The sequence below is a fragment of the Lissotriton vulgaris genome, chromosome 3_2 (assembly GCF_964263255.1).
Source record: "Lissotriton vulgaris chromosome 3_2, aLisVul1.2, whole genome shotgun sequence".
In the NCBI taxonomy this organism is placed as follows: domain Eukaryota; kingdom Metazoa; phylum Chordata; class Amphibia; order Caudata; family Salamandridae; genus Lissotriton; species Lissotriton vulgaris.
This window is the reverse complement of record NC_141690.1, coordinates 126,385,426-126,405,134: the sequence shown is the minus strand read 5'-3', so window position 1 is coordinate 126,405,134 and position 19,709 is coordinate 126,385,426.

Below are 19,709 nucleotides of genomic sequence, written 5' to 3'. Positions count from 1 at the left end.
CTGGTCACCAAGGAAGGCCACCGGAGCCTATTCCTACTCCACTGGCCCCCCATCAGCCCCTAAATAGTGTAATGAGCTCAGCCCCCCTACAGGCCGCGAATGCTGTGGCCCCTCCACAACCCTTGAGGACTAAGCCTGTACCAACTAAGTCCCTTAATTCTAACAGGCCCATTCCCCCCGCAGACCCTGCCCCCCTGGCATAGCCCGTAGACAGTACTACATTGACTCCTCTAATGAAGCTTCCCCCTAGACCACGTAGGCCTAATTTACCCCCTGAGACAAATGATTTCACTGTAGTTATGGCGGGCTTCCCTCCACTTGAAGTAGGTGAAACCGAGGATTTTTGTTCCCTAAAAAGTAGGGTAATCAAGTGGCTAAACATAAATAGACCCCTCCCGGTACACTTAAATAACGAAATTATAATGGTCAGAAGGGTGCCATGGGTGGGGAGAACATACAAATCCATAATAGGGAATTGCATATTGGTGAGCTTCAGGGATGCCGGTACTGTCTCTCACATATGCCAAGGAAAGAATAGATCTAGGGAATCCACCATTCAAACCCTTCACGTGTCTTTCTTCTTTCCCCCTATCCCTGCTCCTGTGCATCTGTTCCAAAACCATGATAACTGGGAGAGGGTTGGTCGGAGGGGGAGACATCATGAATTTAACCCCAGGCCACTATTTGGCCGACCAGAGCCATCCTTTCACACCTTTAACCGGTTTAACTGTCTGAATGGCCTTGAGGGGCTGGATTGACAAACGGATAACGTCCCCCTGGGACACGGGGAAAAAGGAGCTTTGGCAGAGGAGATGGAGGAGCAAAGTCTCCTGGCACAGCAAACTCCATCGAGTTGTGTTGGGAAGTCTGCGCAAGCTGGACCTAGGGTTATAGATATTGAATGTATAGGAGGGGGACATGGGCTGGATACGCAAGGGTTAGAGCGGGAGATACAAACAAGGCCTCATGGGGGATTAGAGCAGAGTGGTGAGGCACTGAGATTGATCTCTTGGAATACAGCAGGTTTGGCAGGCAAATTTAACAACAAAGAGTGGCTTGATTACATCAGAAAATTCCATGTAATCTGCATGCAGGAGACATGGGCCCCGGTGAATAACTATCACTTACAGGGGTACAAGTGTTTTTTTGTACCCGCGCGAAAAACCAGATCAGGGAGAGCCATGGGTGGATTATCTATTTACATAGATCTAGACCTTCCGGGTAGCTGGTCTTTCCCAGATTGGAACTCCTATGGGATTCAGGCAGTCCGGTTCTTCGGGAAGGGGCTAAGATTTACTGTTTTCAACATCTATAACAACGAGATAGCGGGAAACCATACCCCACTAGTAGCTGAACTGGATTATAGGCTGGGTCAGGAAATAACACTCCAGAAAAAGGGGCAGCCATATGCGCTGCTAGTCATGGGAGATTTTAACTGCCACCTTTGTCCGGCACTGGTCCAGACAAACACAGACTGGTCCCAATGTCCCATGGAGAAGGGGCCGCATTTTTCCCATACGCCTACAGGGTCAGCTCTCAGTATGCTTCGGCTTAAGTACGATCTTGAGCATACCATTAACATGATAGGCACACAGAAGGATGGCAGACTCCCACCTACATTTAAGGGCAGGGGATGCTCATCCGTTATAGACTATATTCTGGTCTCAAGATCCCTGCTAAATAAGATAACTAGTGTAGGGATAGAATGGAGCAGTTTCAGTGACCATAACCCTCTTGTTTTGGAGCTGATGTATAGGGCGGGTTCTAGAACTAGAGTCCATCGCACAATCACGGAGAGGGTAACAGATCAAGGCAGGAGATTAAAATGGTCCAAAATAGATGGGGAAAGGTTTTATAAAGCCCTGGTGGACGCGGGTAAATCGGCCATTAATGACTGTTTAGGCACAGAAGTCCACGGATCAAGGTTACTGGAAGCATTCGATCAGATTGCTAACCTGATCGATGGCCTACTTAAAACTAGTGCGCCCATAAGGAACCATGATAACCCCCGGTGGTTTGACAAAGATTGTTCCAAAGCACTGAGGGAGTTGAAAAGCTGCCTTAAATCTAAACCAAGGGACCCTCAAAAAATGAAGGTGTGTAGGGAAAAATATAAAAAAGAAACTAAGAGGAGGAAACTCGCTTTGCAGGCAGAAGCATGGGCAGAACTAAGAGAAGCAGGGGAAAGAAAGGATCTAGCGGGTTTCTGGAGAATTATCAATAAACCGACCTTCCAGGAAAACGACACCCCGGAGATAGGGGCTAACATCCTCCCAGAACAGTGGGTCACCCATTATAGGGGCCTATATAACCATGAGCCTGGTACTCCTGTAGAGTCACCTGTAACCCCAACTCAGGCTTCACCGGTTGTATTTACCATTAAGGAGATTACCGCTGGGATAGAGGGTCTGACTAAAAACAAAGCCCCGGGTCCTGACGGAATTCCCCCCGACCTGTTTCTGAGCAGCATAGAACTATGGGCCCCTTTAATGACCAGGGTTATAAATACTGCAATCACCTGCGGTCTGCCACCGTCTTGGTCCAAAGCGATCATTGTGCCGATTTTTAAGAAGGGCAATAGGGACGATCCCAAGTGCTATCGCCCTATCTCCCTGATTGACGTATCGGCTAAACTCTTGGGTAGGGCGATCCTCAAGAGACTGTCTGAGTGGACCGAAGAAAATAACACCTTCTCGGACACTCAATACGGATTCAGGACAGGGAGGTCCACTATGCTGACTGCCAAATATACCCTGGCTAGCGATGAATCGATCTACATGGGATTCATGGATTTGGCAGCAGCATTCAATCACGTTAACAGGGAGAAACTGTGGGACATGATGTCAAGTATGGGGATTGAGAGCGGTTTAATTAATATACTAAGGGAATTGCATAGTGACACCACGGCTAAGGTTCGATTTAACAGGGAGGGGGGATTGTCCGACTCTTTTCCCTGTATGAGTGGAGTCCGACAAGGCTGCATTCTCGCCCCTTTTTTGTTCTCCCTTTACATTAACAATTTGGAGCAGTTTCTGTTGGGTTTAAAGGCAGATTCCCCAAGGGTGGGGTCGCGTCATATTCCTGTTCTGCTTTACGCAGATGACGCGGTCCTGATTGCACGTACACCCCGGAGCTTACAAATCTTGATTGACGGATTTGTTAAGTTCATGGGTGCCTTAGATCTCTCTGTTAACCTGGGTAAATCGTATGTGCTCCTGGCTGGTAAATGAACTTCCTCTAAATTTACTTACACAATAGGCAGCCACATTGTAGACGAGGTCAAAACGTTTCCTTACCTTGGTGTAACTTTTGATGGTGCCTTACAGTTTAATTCCCTGGTGGAGGAGTGTTGTAGTAAAATGATCGCCTCCAACGGGGCAATAGCTAGCTACGGCAGGAGGTTAGGCAGATGGAGCCCGGAACAGGTGATGAACTTGTACAGCTCCGTATCATGCTCCAAAGTAATTTACGGGGCAGAAGTATGGGGCTTTGCGAACACCACAAGAATCCAACAGGAAGAAAATAAATATCTGAAATCCATCCTGAGGGCACCACCAAGTACTGCTGGAATTGTAGCACACAGGGAATTAGGGAGGCCATACTTGGATGACTTGGTAAAACTTAGGCCAATTGTGGCCTGGTTAAAAATCTGGGTTAATCCTGATGCGTCTCTCAGCAGAGAAATCTTATTGGACTGTTTAGAGAGGGCCAAATGTATGTGCATTCCCTGGCTCAAATACGTAAAGAATACCCTAGAGGAACTAGGCTTTGGGAACCTCTTCACTAACCCTGCAACAATTGTAGCCCAGCATAAGAAGCAAGTAGGGGAAATTTTCCTAGAGCGGAAAAGCCAATGCAGAGCTGAGGCCGAAGGGTTTAAAAAGACAGTGAGGGCCCATAATCTGGTGAAGAGCGTGGAGGGTATGGAGCCTTATCTGTACCTTATGCACAACGCACAGGATAGATTCCTGATGTGCCGTTTCAGATTGAACTTACTCCCATTTATGTTGGCTTCACCAGCAGGTTTCACAACATCAATCGAGCAGAAGGGACCCTGCGGCTGCGACAACAGGTCTCCGCAGGATTCCCTTCACTTTGTTTTACTCTGTCCTTTTTTTACAATGCCCAGGCGTAGATTTCTTGTAAATGTTTTAAAAAAAGCCAAACAGGAACATGCCAGGGAGGCATTAGTCTTTTTACAAAAAGCTTCGGACCCCTTAACTTTGTGTTGTATAATGAATTTTAATAAGGTAGCGGTCCGTTTAAGGCTAGCCAGGGGAGATGAATGAAATGTCTTTGATTTTACATTTTTAAAATTGTTAGATTTTTCTGCCGGTATTTCTATTTAACACTAATACTTTGTATAAGGATCTTGAACAATGTTTAATGACTTTTTATTCATGTGAATATGTGTGTGCTTTTATGGTTTTTTTTAATCACCGAATAAAGATTCTTTGAATTGAATTGAAGTGAGAGGTAGAGGGGCAAACCACCAAAACTGAAAATGTAAAATCATTATCCTTGTCCTATCCAATCTCTACTACATTGCATCTAAGAATTGCTGTGCTTTGATCTCAGATACGAAAAAAATAGTTTTGCCCTTATGCACAACCTTGAGTTTAGCAGGATTTAGGAGAAAAACTTGCCCCCCCTTAGACTGTATTGGTGCCATTAGTTGTTTAAGTCTCCAGAGTTGCTGCACTGTCGCCGGACAAAAATCAGGTCGAACAAAAAACTCATGCCCCAAACCCTTTCTAGTTTTTAAAGGCCTGGCCAAATCATACAAGATCTCACGAAGTAAGTAGTTCTGTAAACATATAAGGATAGCTCTTGGATTTTTGTTCCCCCCCCCATGATCACGTTTTTGGTTAAAGGGAAAACGATGGGCCCTTATCATTTCTTTATCCCAATCTCATCCTTTGAGATCCGGAAAAGTATCCGAGAGCATCTCTACAACAAAACGACGAACGTCTTTTCCCTCTGATTGTTCGGCTACTCCCAATATACGTAAGTTATTACTTCGTGCGCGGTTTTCCAAGTCGGTCAATTTCCAGTCAATGTCTTGTCTAGTACTTTCCAAATCGTTAATTGAAGTTTTTTGTGTAGACAATTTGTCTTCCACAACAGAGATACGAGCTTCAGTCTCCTGTACTCTTAAATTAGTTTCGGTACTAGACTTGGCTAAGCAACGAACGACATTCTGCAATTTACCCACAGCTCCTTGGGTGCAGAGTCCCTCTGCTTTAGTCTCTTCTCTATGAGCCATAATCAGTCTATACATGGAGGTCTGTAGTTTATATATTGATTTTAATGTGATCTCTTCATCTCTCCCTCCAATAGTTCTGAAGATTCAGCCTCGGTTTCTGAAGCGATTCCTGCCCTTCCCACTGTGGTTGATTTATTAAGACTAGATTTTCACCTGTGAGGGGATTTTTGGCCTCTACAGCCCTACAAACTGTGTTAGGAGCTCCTTCGTTCGACGGGAAATCAGAACTGAGATCTTCCTCAGAAATTTGATTGCAATCATCAGCCCAATCTTTTAGAGGCTGATGACCCTCATTGAATAACCCCTCTTCAAGTTCCCCATCAGATGTTATCGACACATCAGACATGGAAAAGAATTGACCACCCGATTCAATGGATTCTGCATCATTTAAAGGTTGATCATATGCCCTAGGCGAGACCCTGACTTCCTCTACCGCTTGACAAAGTTCAGCTAAATCATCATGGCCCTCTCCAGCTCCCACTCCAGCTCCATCTCCAGCTGTAGGCGAAGCCACGTTTAAAGAGGACTCAATTGAGAGAATTGCGCCATGGTTCTTAGGAATAGCATCACATAAGTCAGTAATAGGCATCTGCTCACTATTATTGTTCTTAGATGGATTAACTGTATTCTTCTTCCTGAATAAATCAGGTATTACAGGCTCCTTAATGACCCCATTCTGTTGGCGAGCCCGAGTCTCAGAAGCATCTTTATTAAATGGGTTTGGCTCTGTCATTGAGATTGACGCTGTTGCAGTTTTTTCCACAGCACTAGGCGTAGCATTTGTAGCATTGGCTGAGTTAGTTACAGTTTTTTTTACTCCTCTGCCTTTAGGCCCCATAGTTGTTCCTTAAATAATTCAATAGCTAGCAGGTCTCTTTCTGTAACAAAAATCCTTATACTGATATCAGCAAGCTTATAAGCCTTTAAGTAAGCTATTAAAGTGCTGTCTAGATATATATCAATGTCTGTAACAGTTTAGAACAATATCAGTAAATTACTTGGATTTTAAGTTTTTGCCACTGAGAATGTCTTGAGCTAATATCCCTTCAATGCAGGAATATTTGTTGCTGTGTTACAGTGTAATCTCCGGTTCAAGTGGCTACAGTATCTGCTAGCACAAACACAAAGTCTCAATATTGCACCACAGGAGGGAGCTTCCTACCGGGAAAAGTGAAAGCCTTCGGCGTCTTCAGAAATTCTCGAGTTATTAGGCGTTTAACTTCCTTTCACCCGCTTTCACACACCTTCGTCCGAAAACTCCTGCAGCCCTCGCCTTCACCGTTGTGATCACAGCTCACAGCGCTGTAGTACTCCATGGCTCCGTGGCTCTCGTAGGCGTCTCTCTCCCAGCCTCTCTGTGGAGATCCGCAGCTCACAGCTCCCGACCGTAACTCACAGCACACAGCCGCCCTGCAGCCTCACAGCCCCTAAGCTCCGGACAGCCGTAAAAGTCCGAGATAAACGCAGCACAGCCTCGTGGTTCCTGTCGGCGTCTCTCTCCCCACCTCTCCCCGAAGAACCGCGGCTCACAGCTCGCGACCGCAGCACAGAGCCGCTCCAGAGCCTCACAGCCTCGAGCTCCGACAGCCATGGAAGTCCGAAATGACTGCAACTCAGCCCGGCAATGGCAGCAAGATGAAAAAGATCAGCTCAACACGGCAGCAGCAGCAGACCCATTCGGCAGTCAGATCAGGTCAGGTCAGGCATCGGGCAGGACGCCACGGCTCCTCACTCGGCAGCAGTAGCGGCCACCATCTTGCTTCTAGTACCTAGCAATTCAGACCAATATTATTATTGGACATCACGAAGGAAATATTTGCCCATGTTGTTCTTAACAGGCTGCAGATCTGGGCAGACCAACATACGGTTCTAACAGATGCACAGGCATCATTTCACAAGGGCATCAGTACTATTGGACAAACTCTCAAAATTATATATGGTATTTGTCAAGCACAAAAAGTGCTCAAATCTCTCCTGTACTTATCTCTTATAGATCAGAAATCAGCATTCGATCTGTAGAAGACATCCAATTTATTGTTATTGTCGTTTTTAGAACTCATGGTGGGAACGCCCATTGTACAAGTTGATATTGCATAGAAAAACAAGTGCTTGTGTCCGATGTGGAATTAAAGGACTATATACCCAATATTTTAATATTTGCTCGGGGGTCTAGAAGGGGTGTGTTATTTTTCTCCATTTTTCTGAACGATTCTCAAGAATTCCTTTTCAGGGGGAATCTGGACTTGCCAAATCTGTGCAATAAAATGATAGTGATCCTTAAGTTTGATGACAACACCATAACATTTTCCTGCATACAAAACAAAATGCATAGGGCATTGAAAAAATATGAGAGCTTTTATTGTTGTAAGGACAAATGTAATGACACACAAAAAACAAAAATAATGTAAATGTTGACAGTTCCATCCATGCATGAAATAATTCCCAATGATTGCTGTACATTCCCTTGAAATTCTTTAAAAGTGCAATTACCTGGGGATAAGCTGGTTTGGCCAAACTATGTTGATAGGTCAGCCAATATTTAGTAGAGGTCAGCCAATTAATTTTGAGGGTCAAATACAAAATTGTCTGTCTGTCTCTGACTGTCATTCTCCAAGTATATAGGCAGAAAGCATGGGAACGCCCCCGCAGCGCTGTGACTCATCACTTTCTTGCCCATCGTAAAATGCCTGTCGGGACTCCGGTGGTCCCACCAAGCATTTTCTGGCCTCTTACCACCGTGCCATCTATAGGGAACACTGGTTCCCCTGGCAGCGGCGGTACCAGGGTGGTCCGACCATCCAACTTGTAATGGGGTGGTTGGACTGCTGGTATGGTGGTGTCTAAAGAGCAACTGCCGCACCCCATATTAGTCTGGCGGTCCGCAGCCCGCCAAAACCATAATTGCGCCTTAAGTGATGATTAAGAAAGTGGTTAGAGAAGTTCCATTTATTATAGTTGAAGGTGACACATTTTTGTTCATCAGGTTTTTTTCCAAAGGAAACTGCTTCATACCAAACAAAATGTGTGGCCCTAGGACCAAGGAATGCACATATAAATAAATAGCTTGTTTCATCCATCTATCAAGAGAATCTGGAGAAATTACTTGTCAACATTTATTCGTAGTCCATCAGATTGAATTCACTATTTGGATCTCCAGCATCCTTTGTTGGTGAATACTGATGACGCAGAGGATCTTTGAATAATATACCTACCCTCTCATTGGTTATGTATGCTTTACTTTAATATCTTTCCTCTATTGTATGCATTTTGTGGTAATGCTGACAAAAATGTGTGCCATGGTGTCCCTTACCTCTTTTATATGTTCACTGTTTGTTCTTGTTATGCTCTGCTTGTTGGGGTTCTTGACTCTCTGAATGTTCATTTGTTTTTTCTTTTTATTGATTAATTTCTTAAATACATTTTTCCTTCATGAAAAGCTACCTGTGATCCTCACTCCTTTCTTACTAGATGTATGTAAGTGGAGAAGTGTGGCTCAATGATTAGAGTGGCAGACCCTGATGCAGAGGTCTAGCCCGGGTCCAGGCTTCAATTCCCCGCCTCGGTGGGTCTTGGGTTCAAAATTCCACGGACCTGATAATTCTCGCCTCGGTGCCTATTCCAATCATGGAGTCCCACTCTGTAACTCTGGGCAATAGCTTGCTTAATCTCCACAACGGCCCCAACAACGCTAAGGATGCCTGGCCTCCACCTTGGGGTTGCCCAGGAGTGGACGCCTCACAGGGAAAGCCAGGATGGATTCCACAGCGGTATTTGTACAAGCGCCTTGAGACCCTTGCGGGTGAGTACTGCGCTATACAAGTATCAATTTACATTTACATTTATGTGCTCCCTCTCTGTTGCTCTGATAACTAAATGTTTACTCTCATTATATCCCATGGCTAGGTCATGTAATTTAAAAAATGTGTATTTAAATGTGGAAGGCTTAAGATATACTGTCAAATGGATAAACATTTGAGATCTCTATGTAAGAATTTTTTTTTGCCATACATGAAAAAAGAATGGGTGGGTGATGTTGTCTCTTCTTACAAGCAGAAGGATAGTGACGCTGATTTCATATTTTCTTAAAAGTCAGGCCTGCAAATATTTCACTAACTTTCAGATGGAGATGGTCAATTCATATACTAAAGTTGAAATTGGGGTTTTTGCTCTCCACATAGCTAATATTTATGGTCCCACATGAGACAATCCCTTATTTAAAAAAAAGGTAATTACAGAGATAGTAAGTCTAGGTAAAGTGCCTCTATGGTTGGAGGGGATTTTAATATAACGTGATATTTCATTGGAAATGCATTTTTCAAAACACCAAGCTCATTGATCAATGGAGGCTCCACTTTCATACACATGCAGACTTTACATTATTTTCCAACTTGTTCCCACTCCTGAATTAACTACCTATTATCATCTAGAAACCTTTGCTCTTCCCTTTCACAACCGTATACAGGACAGATAGATATGTTCAACCATGCTCTAATCTCTTTAACCCTCACCATAGGCAATTGCACAGCCTCCTTACCTAGATGGATAATGAATACAGGCATAATTCTGAATGAGACTAATAAATCTAAGATGTTATCATCTACTGAATACTTCATGCATCACAATACAGATGCTATAACCAAACTAACCGACATGGAAGTATTTAATGCCTACATTAGCGGTACAACAATTTCAGTGATGGCATCTGATAACAAACAATGTTTCACTAAACTTACTATATTAGGGAAAGAAATTGCAAAAACAGAGTGCCTGATTCCCAAAGGGCCTCCGATCTTGTGACGGAAGCCCAACAGTCATGGGCTGTCTCTGTATTCGGGGCAGAATTTATGCAATGAGAATTTTCATCCCTTTGTAAAGCAGGCCCTGACTGTCCTTTCATTACATCTAATATTAACTCATATGAAATTACCTTGCAGAAATGTCATTATAAGTGTAGCTCACTGGTTAGTATTTGTGCAGGCCTTCAAATTTCAAAAGGAAAAGCAAATCTTCATTTTAATTCCAATAAAGCATTTACACTATTCGCAAATTGTTTGCGTATTAAAAAAAAATAGAACTCAGATATATGACATAAAAGCTGCTAACGTTAAAACAACAAACGCAAATATAGTTGCTGAATTATAAAGGTTGTATTTCACGCTTTATAGTAAACCTAAATCAATTGGTCGAGTAGATATTGATTACTTTTGATAAAGCTGTCATTAAGCTGTTATTTTACACTCTGATAAATTAAGTATACGACATCCCATCACTCTTAAAAAAGCTCATCCTGGTAATTGCATGTCTAAAAAAAGTATTGGTTCTGATGGAATACCTGCACAATTTTACTAAGTCTTCTCACCCAGTTGAACCCTCCTTATTCACTTCCTCTCTTTACAGAATTTAGTGAAAATGGTCACGTTGAAGAAGTTTGTTATAATTGTATTATCAAATCTGGTAAAGACCCCACTGTAGTATTTGCTTTGCAATCTAAATCAATAATAAACGAAGGCTGCCAAATATATGCCACAATATTAGCTAACAGAATTGTTAGAGTTCACCAAACCATCATTATTAAGCATCAGACTGGCTTTATAAAGGGAAGATTGTCACCTACTAACACCAGGCTAATAATTCATCTAGTAGAGACGATTTCATCTATGCAAGACCCCATAGGCCTCCTTAGATTAATTGAAGAAAAAGGGCTTGATAAAGCTAACTGGCAATTTTTGATTCACCTTATGAGATTTTTCCCCTTTGGTGTGACAAGGAGCAAACATTCCTGCTGTTCGCTCCCCAAGAAATTCATTTTCATTTTGGAAGTTTTAAATATTTATTGATAAGTATATTTATTCATTAAACTAGATATTCAGAATCATTTCTATTCTTTAACAACTGAGGGGCTCATTAAGATATTGGGCATGTCATAGGCTTTCCGTCCGACATGCCTGGTTTGACTTCCGACTGCCGTATTACAAATACGGCGGTCGGAATTCAAACAGGCTGGTCATTCTGGCTGGCTTCCGATGGGCTGAAGGAGCCCATTGGCCTGTCTTAAACCCTCTATAATCCCCTATAGACAGACTTTTCATGTCGGGATTTTTCACATGGAAAGCCTGTTGGAAGGCCACTAAAGGGGCCGCTAGCAGAGCCCCAATGCCTCAGGGGCCTCCGGTTGAGGGAGGGCTCATATTGTTCCCCCTGTAAAATGCTGCACCGTGTCGTAGGTACTGTGAGCAGAGGCTCCTCTAGAGAAATAGGAGCTTGCGACCGCAACATGTGCTGTCGCATCATAATATTGTGTTTGAACCGCCGACCTACGGTCGGTCAGTTCCCACACCGAAACAGTAATTAGTCCATGAGTGTTTTATGACTTACTTAAAATATTGGTAGCTTTCTTTGCATTTTTCTTTTGTATTTACATGTTTATATTATAGTTTATTTATGTAACTATTTTTTATTTGCTATAGATTAATCTGCAATATCTTTCTATTTACTATATACGTAGTTACATATCCCTTTGGTATGTATTCTATGTATATATCTAAATAAATACATTTGAACAGTAGACACATGACCCATTGATCCTGCCACCACTGGAATACTGGTTCACAGTAACTGATGGTCCTGTCAGGGTTTCCATACCAGTTATGTATGTAGGTTTTAAGTGTTGCCCCTGATATTTGTTTTTATATAAATGGTTGCAATCTGTGTGAAATTCTTGCTCCTTTTTTCATTTTGATTCCAATACTGTTTCGTACACAACATTTTTGGCTCAGCTCTACAAGGTTTGTTTTCACACTTACGGGTACCATGAGTGAACTTAGTTCAATACATCAGCATTGCATGTGAAAAACAGTTCATTGTAGCCCAGCAAAACACCATCCAATACATAAATGAGGTGGTTTTAATGTGTTTGGGTTACAAGCAGGGAGCAGTGATAAATCCAACGATCATTCATTAATGATTTTCACACTCAAGATAACTTGAAACGGAATATGTATTCCAAAATATTTATTTTAAAAGAGTTATTTTAAAATGTTGTGATCTAGTGCACATAACATTGGTAACATCCCTGAATATAATAAAAAGCAGCTAAGCTTTTCAATTACAGAAAAAACAGAGAAACATTTTAACATTGCAATTTATAGGCCATTATACCCTCACTGTGCTATCTCTAATCGCTATGCTGCTTCCAGTAGATGAACAAATATTAAGTCTGAGTTTTCAGAGGTGGTGTGCCTACCTGGACAACAGGGTGTGTTGTGTGTTTGGATAACAATGACATAGCATCTACAAGAGAACACAATCCTTGCACCAGTTTGTGAAGGCAGAATAGAATGCTTCACAGAGAGAGAGGAGTCTTACTTAAGGCTTCCTTAGTCAAAATAGAATCAGGTGTCATGCTCATCTCAATCTGCAGTCTGATCAGCTACCTAGGTGAAGTTTCTCTTTTTGCAATTGGTTAAATGTCAGTCCTCACCTACTAAATCTTATCAGAGATTAGAATTTCTAATTTAAGAGGTTGTCAATTCAGACTACACTATTTTTACTATGGGGCTGATTACAATGGCAGTTGGATGATCGTCTGATTGCCATCATTGCAGGAACGCTGCTAGGGACCCCCAAATCCTTTTCTGACAGCATTTCCATGGCAGTCAGACCGCCAAGAAAAGGCTGTCGGAAAGGAGCCCTGTAATCCCTATGGCGGTGCCTGAGCAGGCACCACCCTTATTGTAGAGAATACGATCCAACTGACAGTCAGATGAGCTCCTTGAGCCTGTCGGCAGCATCAGTTGGTCCCTTCGACTGATGTGATCCAACTGACTGCATCATAATGCGGCTAGCGGACCGCTCAGCTGGATGTTGGTGGGACCGCCACCGACATCCTAATCAGGCCCAATATTTCTAGGCAGGTTCTTATTTAACCTAGGCATGGTGACATGTAGACACTTGAACAAGACTTATCAGACAACATGACATTTTCACAAGGTCAGATGGCAGCCTTCATTTCCTAAAATGGATTCGGGGCCAAGGGTAAACAAGCTGGATAGGCTAATTAATGGAGACTATAGCTAAAGCGGAACAGTCCTGAATCTGTTTAGGAACCTAAAACTAAAAGAAAGAAGCCTAAAGGCAAATGATTAAATGAGATTAAAAAAATTGAATTATAGAGGGAAATAGTCATAAGACTAATGACATTCCAGGAATAATTTCGAGATAAATAATCACTGAATTATCATATCACTGAATTTGTTTTGGAATGATCTTGCTTATCAGAGATCTTCCTTATATATTTGCACCATAAAAACACATGCCAGAAATGTGTATTTTATGAAATAGCAATTCATCACTTGTTACCTGTCCAATAACATATTCTATCATGTTTTCAACAGCAATGAAACATGCTTGCTAGTCTTGCTCGACCTATCATCTGCCTTTGATACGGTCATTATGACAAACTTCTAAGAAGACTAGAAGACAGGATGTGCTTCTCTGGCTTAGTCCTTATATGGTTCAAATCCTTTCTGGAAAATAGAACACAATCATTCAGGACCAAGAAGATCCTTTCTCCTTCTTCTCCTAACCTTCTAGGTGTACCACAAGGTTCTACCTTGTCACCCTCTCTTTTCAACTTATATGTCGAACCTCTCACTGATCTACTACAGCAGGCGAACATCTCCTACCAGATGTATGCGGACGACACACAACTTTACATTAAAATCTCCTCCATAGAAGAGATAAAGTTAATGAATCTAGCTCTTGAAAAAAACCGTACAATGGCTAACAACCAACTTCCTTAAGCTAAATTCACAAAAAACTGAATTTCTTTTAATCCCCCCCCCAATAAAACACAAGAAATAAAGGAATGGACCAAAATGATCACTGCTCTGAATTGCACACCAACGTTGGTGGACTCCACAATATCACTTGGGATCACAATGGATAAGAACCTTAACATGCAAGCTCACATTAACTTGATGGCCAAAAATGCCCGCTTTCACATCAACTATCTCAGAAAAATGAAGCCATTTATCGAGATCCCTGACCCCAAAACGGCAGTGCAGGACTTAGTCATCTCAAGGCTAGAGTACGGTTGCTCCACCCTCTCAGGTCTTCCCAAAATCTCTGCCGCGCCCATAAAAGCCTGTCTCAACGCAGCAGCAAGACTCATTACAGGATCAAGGAAATTTGACCACATTTCACCACAACTAAAGGCACTCAACTGGCTACCCTACGGAGCTCTTATTCACTTAAAGACTGCTTGCATTACTCACAAGGCGCTACACCACAACACCCCGCAGTTCCTAGCCCAAAACCTTACACTATCTGGGAGAAACAGACACTCTAGAAGCACAGACAATCTTCTCCTGAAACCCGCAAGGTTCAACAAGACTAAAACTTCCAACAGAGCATTTTCGGGAGCGGTGCCAAGAATTTGGAACTCTCTTCCACCATCCATCAGAAAAATCACCTTGACGCCCCTCTTCAAAAAGGAAGCAAAATCATTCCTGATGAGCAAATTCCTAGGATAATATCCGCAGAAACACCAGGCCAGCTTCAAATTCACTTCATTTATCCTACTCCTCCTCCTTTGATATATCGAGGATATGACTTGCACAAGCTTGAACTGACTCTCTATTGCAGAACTGCTTCCTACCCCACCGAACTTTATTATGTTTTGATATCATGTCTTTTTGCGTATGTTTTGTTTGTGTTGCTGTTACCAACTGTGCTTTTCTGCCCTTACGCACTATGTAAAGGGCTCTGTTACCATACATTGGGTCTGGTTCGCGCTATAGAAAACTCTAAAAATAAAAAAATAAGTAATTACCAGTAATATGGAAAGACTCACTTAGGTAGTTTGGATACTGCTGCACACAGTTGAGTTGTGTATGTAAGCATGTGTTTGATTTTCTGTGGAAGGTTTGTTTATCACGGGGTGCAAGGTACATCTATCTGGGCTCTTATCTATTTCTTTCAAAATAATTTTGAAATACACACACAAGCAGTGTGATTCAAGGGGTTCCCTGTACCCGTTGTATTTGTTTATTGCTTTGAATGCAGTTACCCCTGACATACGGTCTGTTGTACTGGAAATGCATTGGGATTTGGGATTTAGGATGGCTTTGATGACATTTAAGCTTTACAAAAGGATGTACATCTGTACATAAAATATGGGCATTATGGAGACTTATGTATGTCTGCAAATTGATTACAATTTAAACATTAAAACATGCAGTTTCTTCCCAAGGAGAGTAAAAAAACAGTTGTTACTGCCTTAGTTATGTCCAAACTGGATTACTGTAACAGTCTATACCTTAATATCCAGGAAGGGCTTATGAAAAGACTTCAGCTACTGCAGAACGCGCAGCCAGACTGCTTACCAGCACACCCAGACATTCTTCAATCTCAGCTGAGATTAAAAAGTTCCATTGGCTGCCTGTGAAAAAACACTTATGTTTCAAGGCCCTGTGTTGTCCACAATTCCCTCCAAAGATATGGACCCCTTCATCTTAGATTGAATTGCCAGTGGTATGTTCCTAGGAGAACCCTGCGCTCTTTAGAAGCAAAACAGGTATCAGTGCCCTATGTAAAGAAATCCAACTGGGGAGGTAGACGCTTTGTGGTTGGATCTGCTAAGGCATGGAATGACCTACCGTTTCATCTGAGATGTATAAAAAATCATCTGGATTTTAGGAAAGCCCTGAAGACTTGGCTCTTCCAGTCTAATTAAAGACCAACTCTTTCCCGCGCCTAGGCCTCTGTAGGACATCTGATTTCAACGCCAGGACACCCTAGGGTAACAGCGCGCTTTAGAAATATCAATAACATTAACATTACCATTAACATTCAATTGAAGGATTCAAGAATTCTTGGGACTAAAGTTGTTTAGCTATAGAGTAACTCTTTAAGCCTACGGTCTCTTGTTCAGTAGTGCGTCTTGGGACTAGATACCCTGTTGGCTACCAGCGCTCTTTGAGTTTTCTTTGTGTGTTTGAAGACAGTAGGCACATACCATGGCATGCACACTTTAAAGATAAAACAGTTTTTGGTTTCAGGTCTGCATTATTTTTAGGACTCCAGTCAACAGTTAATTTGGGGCATCGATAACATATGTCTTCAAACAGAAAAGAAAAAGGGGTATCTGCTCTGGAACACATGATCCTTTCAACAGTATCAGATATTTATTACTGTTCTTGCTTCTTACAAGTATAGCACTGTTTAGTAATTATGGCACGGTCAAAAATGTTGGAAGTAAGAACTATGGGCCCGATTCACAGAATGAACTTAAGACTAAATCCTAAACTTACTACTATTTGGTATTCACAGAATGCACTTACTACTTTCGGGATTCACAAAGTAAACTTACTAGTTTCGGGATTCAGAGAATGAACTTACTACTTTCCGTATCCACAGAATAGATTTAAGACTACTAACTTTACGTCCACACTCGGGCCGTAAATTCCGGCCCAGAGGCGGAGTTTACGGCTTGGGGGCGGAGCTTACGGCCCGGAGGCGGAGCTTGCGGCTTGGAGGTGGAGCTTCCGGCTCGGAGGTGGAGATTTCAGCCATGGCTAAATACCCACCTCTGAGCCGGAAGCTCCGCCTCCAAGCCGCAAGCTCCGCCTCCGGGCCGTAAGCTCCGCCCTTAAGCCGGAAACTTCGCCCCCGGGCCGGAATTTACGGCCCGAGTGCGGACGTAAAGTTAGTAGTCTTAAATCTATTCTGTGAATACCGAAAGTAGTAAATTCATTCTGTGAATTCCGAAAGTAGTAAATTTAATCTGTGAATCCCGAAAGTAGTAAGTGCATTCTGTGAATACCAAATAGTAGTAAGTTTAGGATTTAGTCTTAAATTCATTCTGTGAATCGGGCCCTGAGTTTACAGGTACGGGCCAGTTGCATTTCAGTGTTTTTCTGTTGTGATTTTGGGCAGCATTTTTTTTCTTGGTAAAAGAGTCCGTTTAGATACCAGCACACCAGCCTTTTGACTGTGTTATGTCCCCGTCTTATACTGGCTTGGTTTCTGAGGCTCTCTCTCTCTCGCTCCTCTTTGTCTCTCTTATTCAATCTCACTCTCTCTAGTATAATCCACTGTGTAATCCACCTCATTTTCCAGGCTGAATGGCCTCATTGTCAGCCGCAGCCCGTGGAGGGTGTTTCGGTGGGGCAGAGTGGCAGGGGGGGGGGGAGGGGCAGGGTGTGGGGTGCTAAAAACCAGAGTATGGATAAATGAAAGTAAGTAAACAATTTTATTAATAAAACGAATTTCTTAGTGCACCCTGCATCACTTACCTTCAATTATCCATACTCAAGTTTTTAGCACCCCTCACCCTGCTCCTCCCCCGCCCCTCCTCTCCACCCCACCGAAATTCCCTCCACGGGCCGTGGCTGCTCATTGTAGCCTCTTTTCTTTCCTTCTTGGCTGCTGCTCTTTGAAAACAAACAATATTCACCAAATTAGTTTCTCATGCAACCTTGCATTAGTGTCAGAATTTAAAGGTTAGATAAAACTTCACTCAAGCTAACAGTCTTGTTGCAGTATTTATTAGCCTCTACATTTATTTTCTATCTTTGTTTCTATTAAATTACTTATATAAATGGCTATTTATTACTTCTTTCTTTATCATGTTGCGAGCGTTAAAAGCCGAACTTTTCTGTGAAAAGATCCCTCTGCTTAGGATGCAAGTTTATAAAGCAGTCTTCAGTGATTAATTTTCATGAAAGTGTGGTACCATGTTATATAACTTATTCTAAGACACTAAGCTATTCACTTTTACACGAGAGGAAGATGAATTTGAATTACTACAAGTAAATTTCTTATTTTAGGCACCCAGAATAATAATTGTCATAATACTCGAAGAGACAGTCTTTCAGGTAAATAGAGTCCCTAGATAAAGTTGGTTTCAGTTTGAGTTATTCGAGTCTGACCCTCAATTTATCTTGCAGGAGCACTGCGCTTCCAAAATACGACGATATCCCATCTGTACCATTATAAGTGCATTACAGCCTATGGAATTTGTTTTAAGAATTATTGAGCTTTCATGTGGTTTGTGCGCTGCTTACAATGTACAGAATGTGGTTTTACACTTGATTGCACAAATATATTATGATATAGTAATATTGCCTCTAAAAAGAAATAGTGTATATAAACTCTGGATTTTGGTAGTAAGCCAGAAGACTTTGCTGAAGACTTAAATGCAACTAAGGATACTGTCTGTTTCACTTTTGATTTTGCTGTCAACTTGGGACTTGAGAATATTTTAGATTTTGCACTTAAATGTAATGCTCTATTTGCTGAGATTCTTCATGATAATTATTCTGTATCCCATTTTAAATCTTTTTAATAAATCCTTCAAACTGTTTCACTGATCTAGATCTCATTCACTGCTTGGGCTTTTAAATTTGATTGACTGTATTTTTGATATTTTTGATTTCTTTGGCGGTGCTGAACCTTGGGGACATGCTGCCTCATGAAACTGTCTCCAATTCATCAAATCATGTGCATCCTGTTGAGGGAAAGTTTGAGCGTGTCAAAATTAAGGGGTTCTCCCATGCCCACAAATGTAATTCGGAGGATGGAATATGCTTCACATTTTGATGAAGTATCTCATCCACCCAACTGTAAATAAGGCCCAAGTGCCTGCTTTAGAGATTGGCAGACAGGGTATTTTGCCAGAAACATGGTAGAGTACCCTGTCTACCAAGCTAAAAGTCCACTCACTCTATTTGAAGCCAGGTAGATGATCATGATTCTATAGGCAGTGGACCCACTGGTTCTTCTGTAGGAAGCCTTGCACTAGTGGCCCGATAGACTCTGTGCCATCAGTGTGAGTATTAATTGGAATCACCCCCTATTTCAAGCACATGTTATGTTATGTTAGCCTCCATTTACAGGCATGCATGGCTACTCGGAAGAATCCCGGTGAGAATGCCAAATAGTAGAGAAGGAAGAGGGTTGGCCTGACATAAGATTATTTAAATAGCAGGGTTTTAACTGTTTTTAAAACAGCCCAAGGCTCTCTGTATTTTGTGGATCAAAGGGCAGGGCATTCCAAGCCATTGCCGCTTTAACAGAAAGGGAGCTGCCGCCTAATATAATTAGGCTGTACCTAGGAACAACAGCAAGGCAGCAAAGATGTTGAGGCGGCACATAGAACGAAAAATGTCTCCTGATATTGAGTTTCTGTCTTATAAAGGGTACAATGAACTAGTGTGAGAGCATTGAACAGAACCCGCTGCTCGACTGGGAGCCAATGTAGATCTGGAAGGTTCTGACTAACGCTGGATCTACCATGCATATCCAGCAAAGCTCTTGCCGTCGCATCCAGAACAATCTGCAGCTTTTTTAACTGGTACGCTGCGAGACCAATGTACAAGGCGTTGGCGTAATCTAGCCGTGACAGGATAAGCGCCCGGGTCACCATTTCCTTAGCTATTTT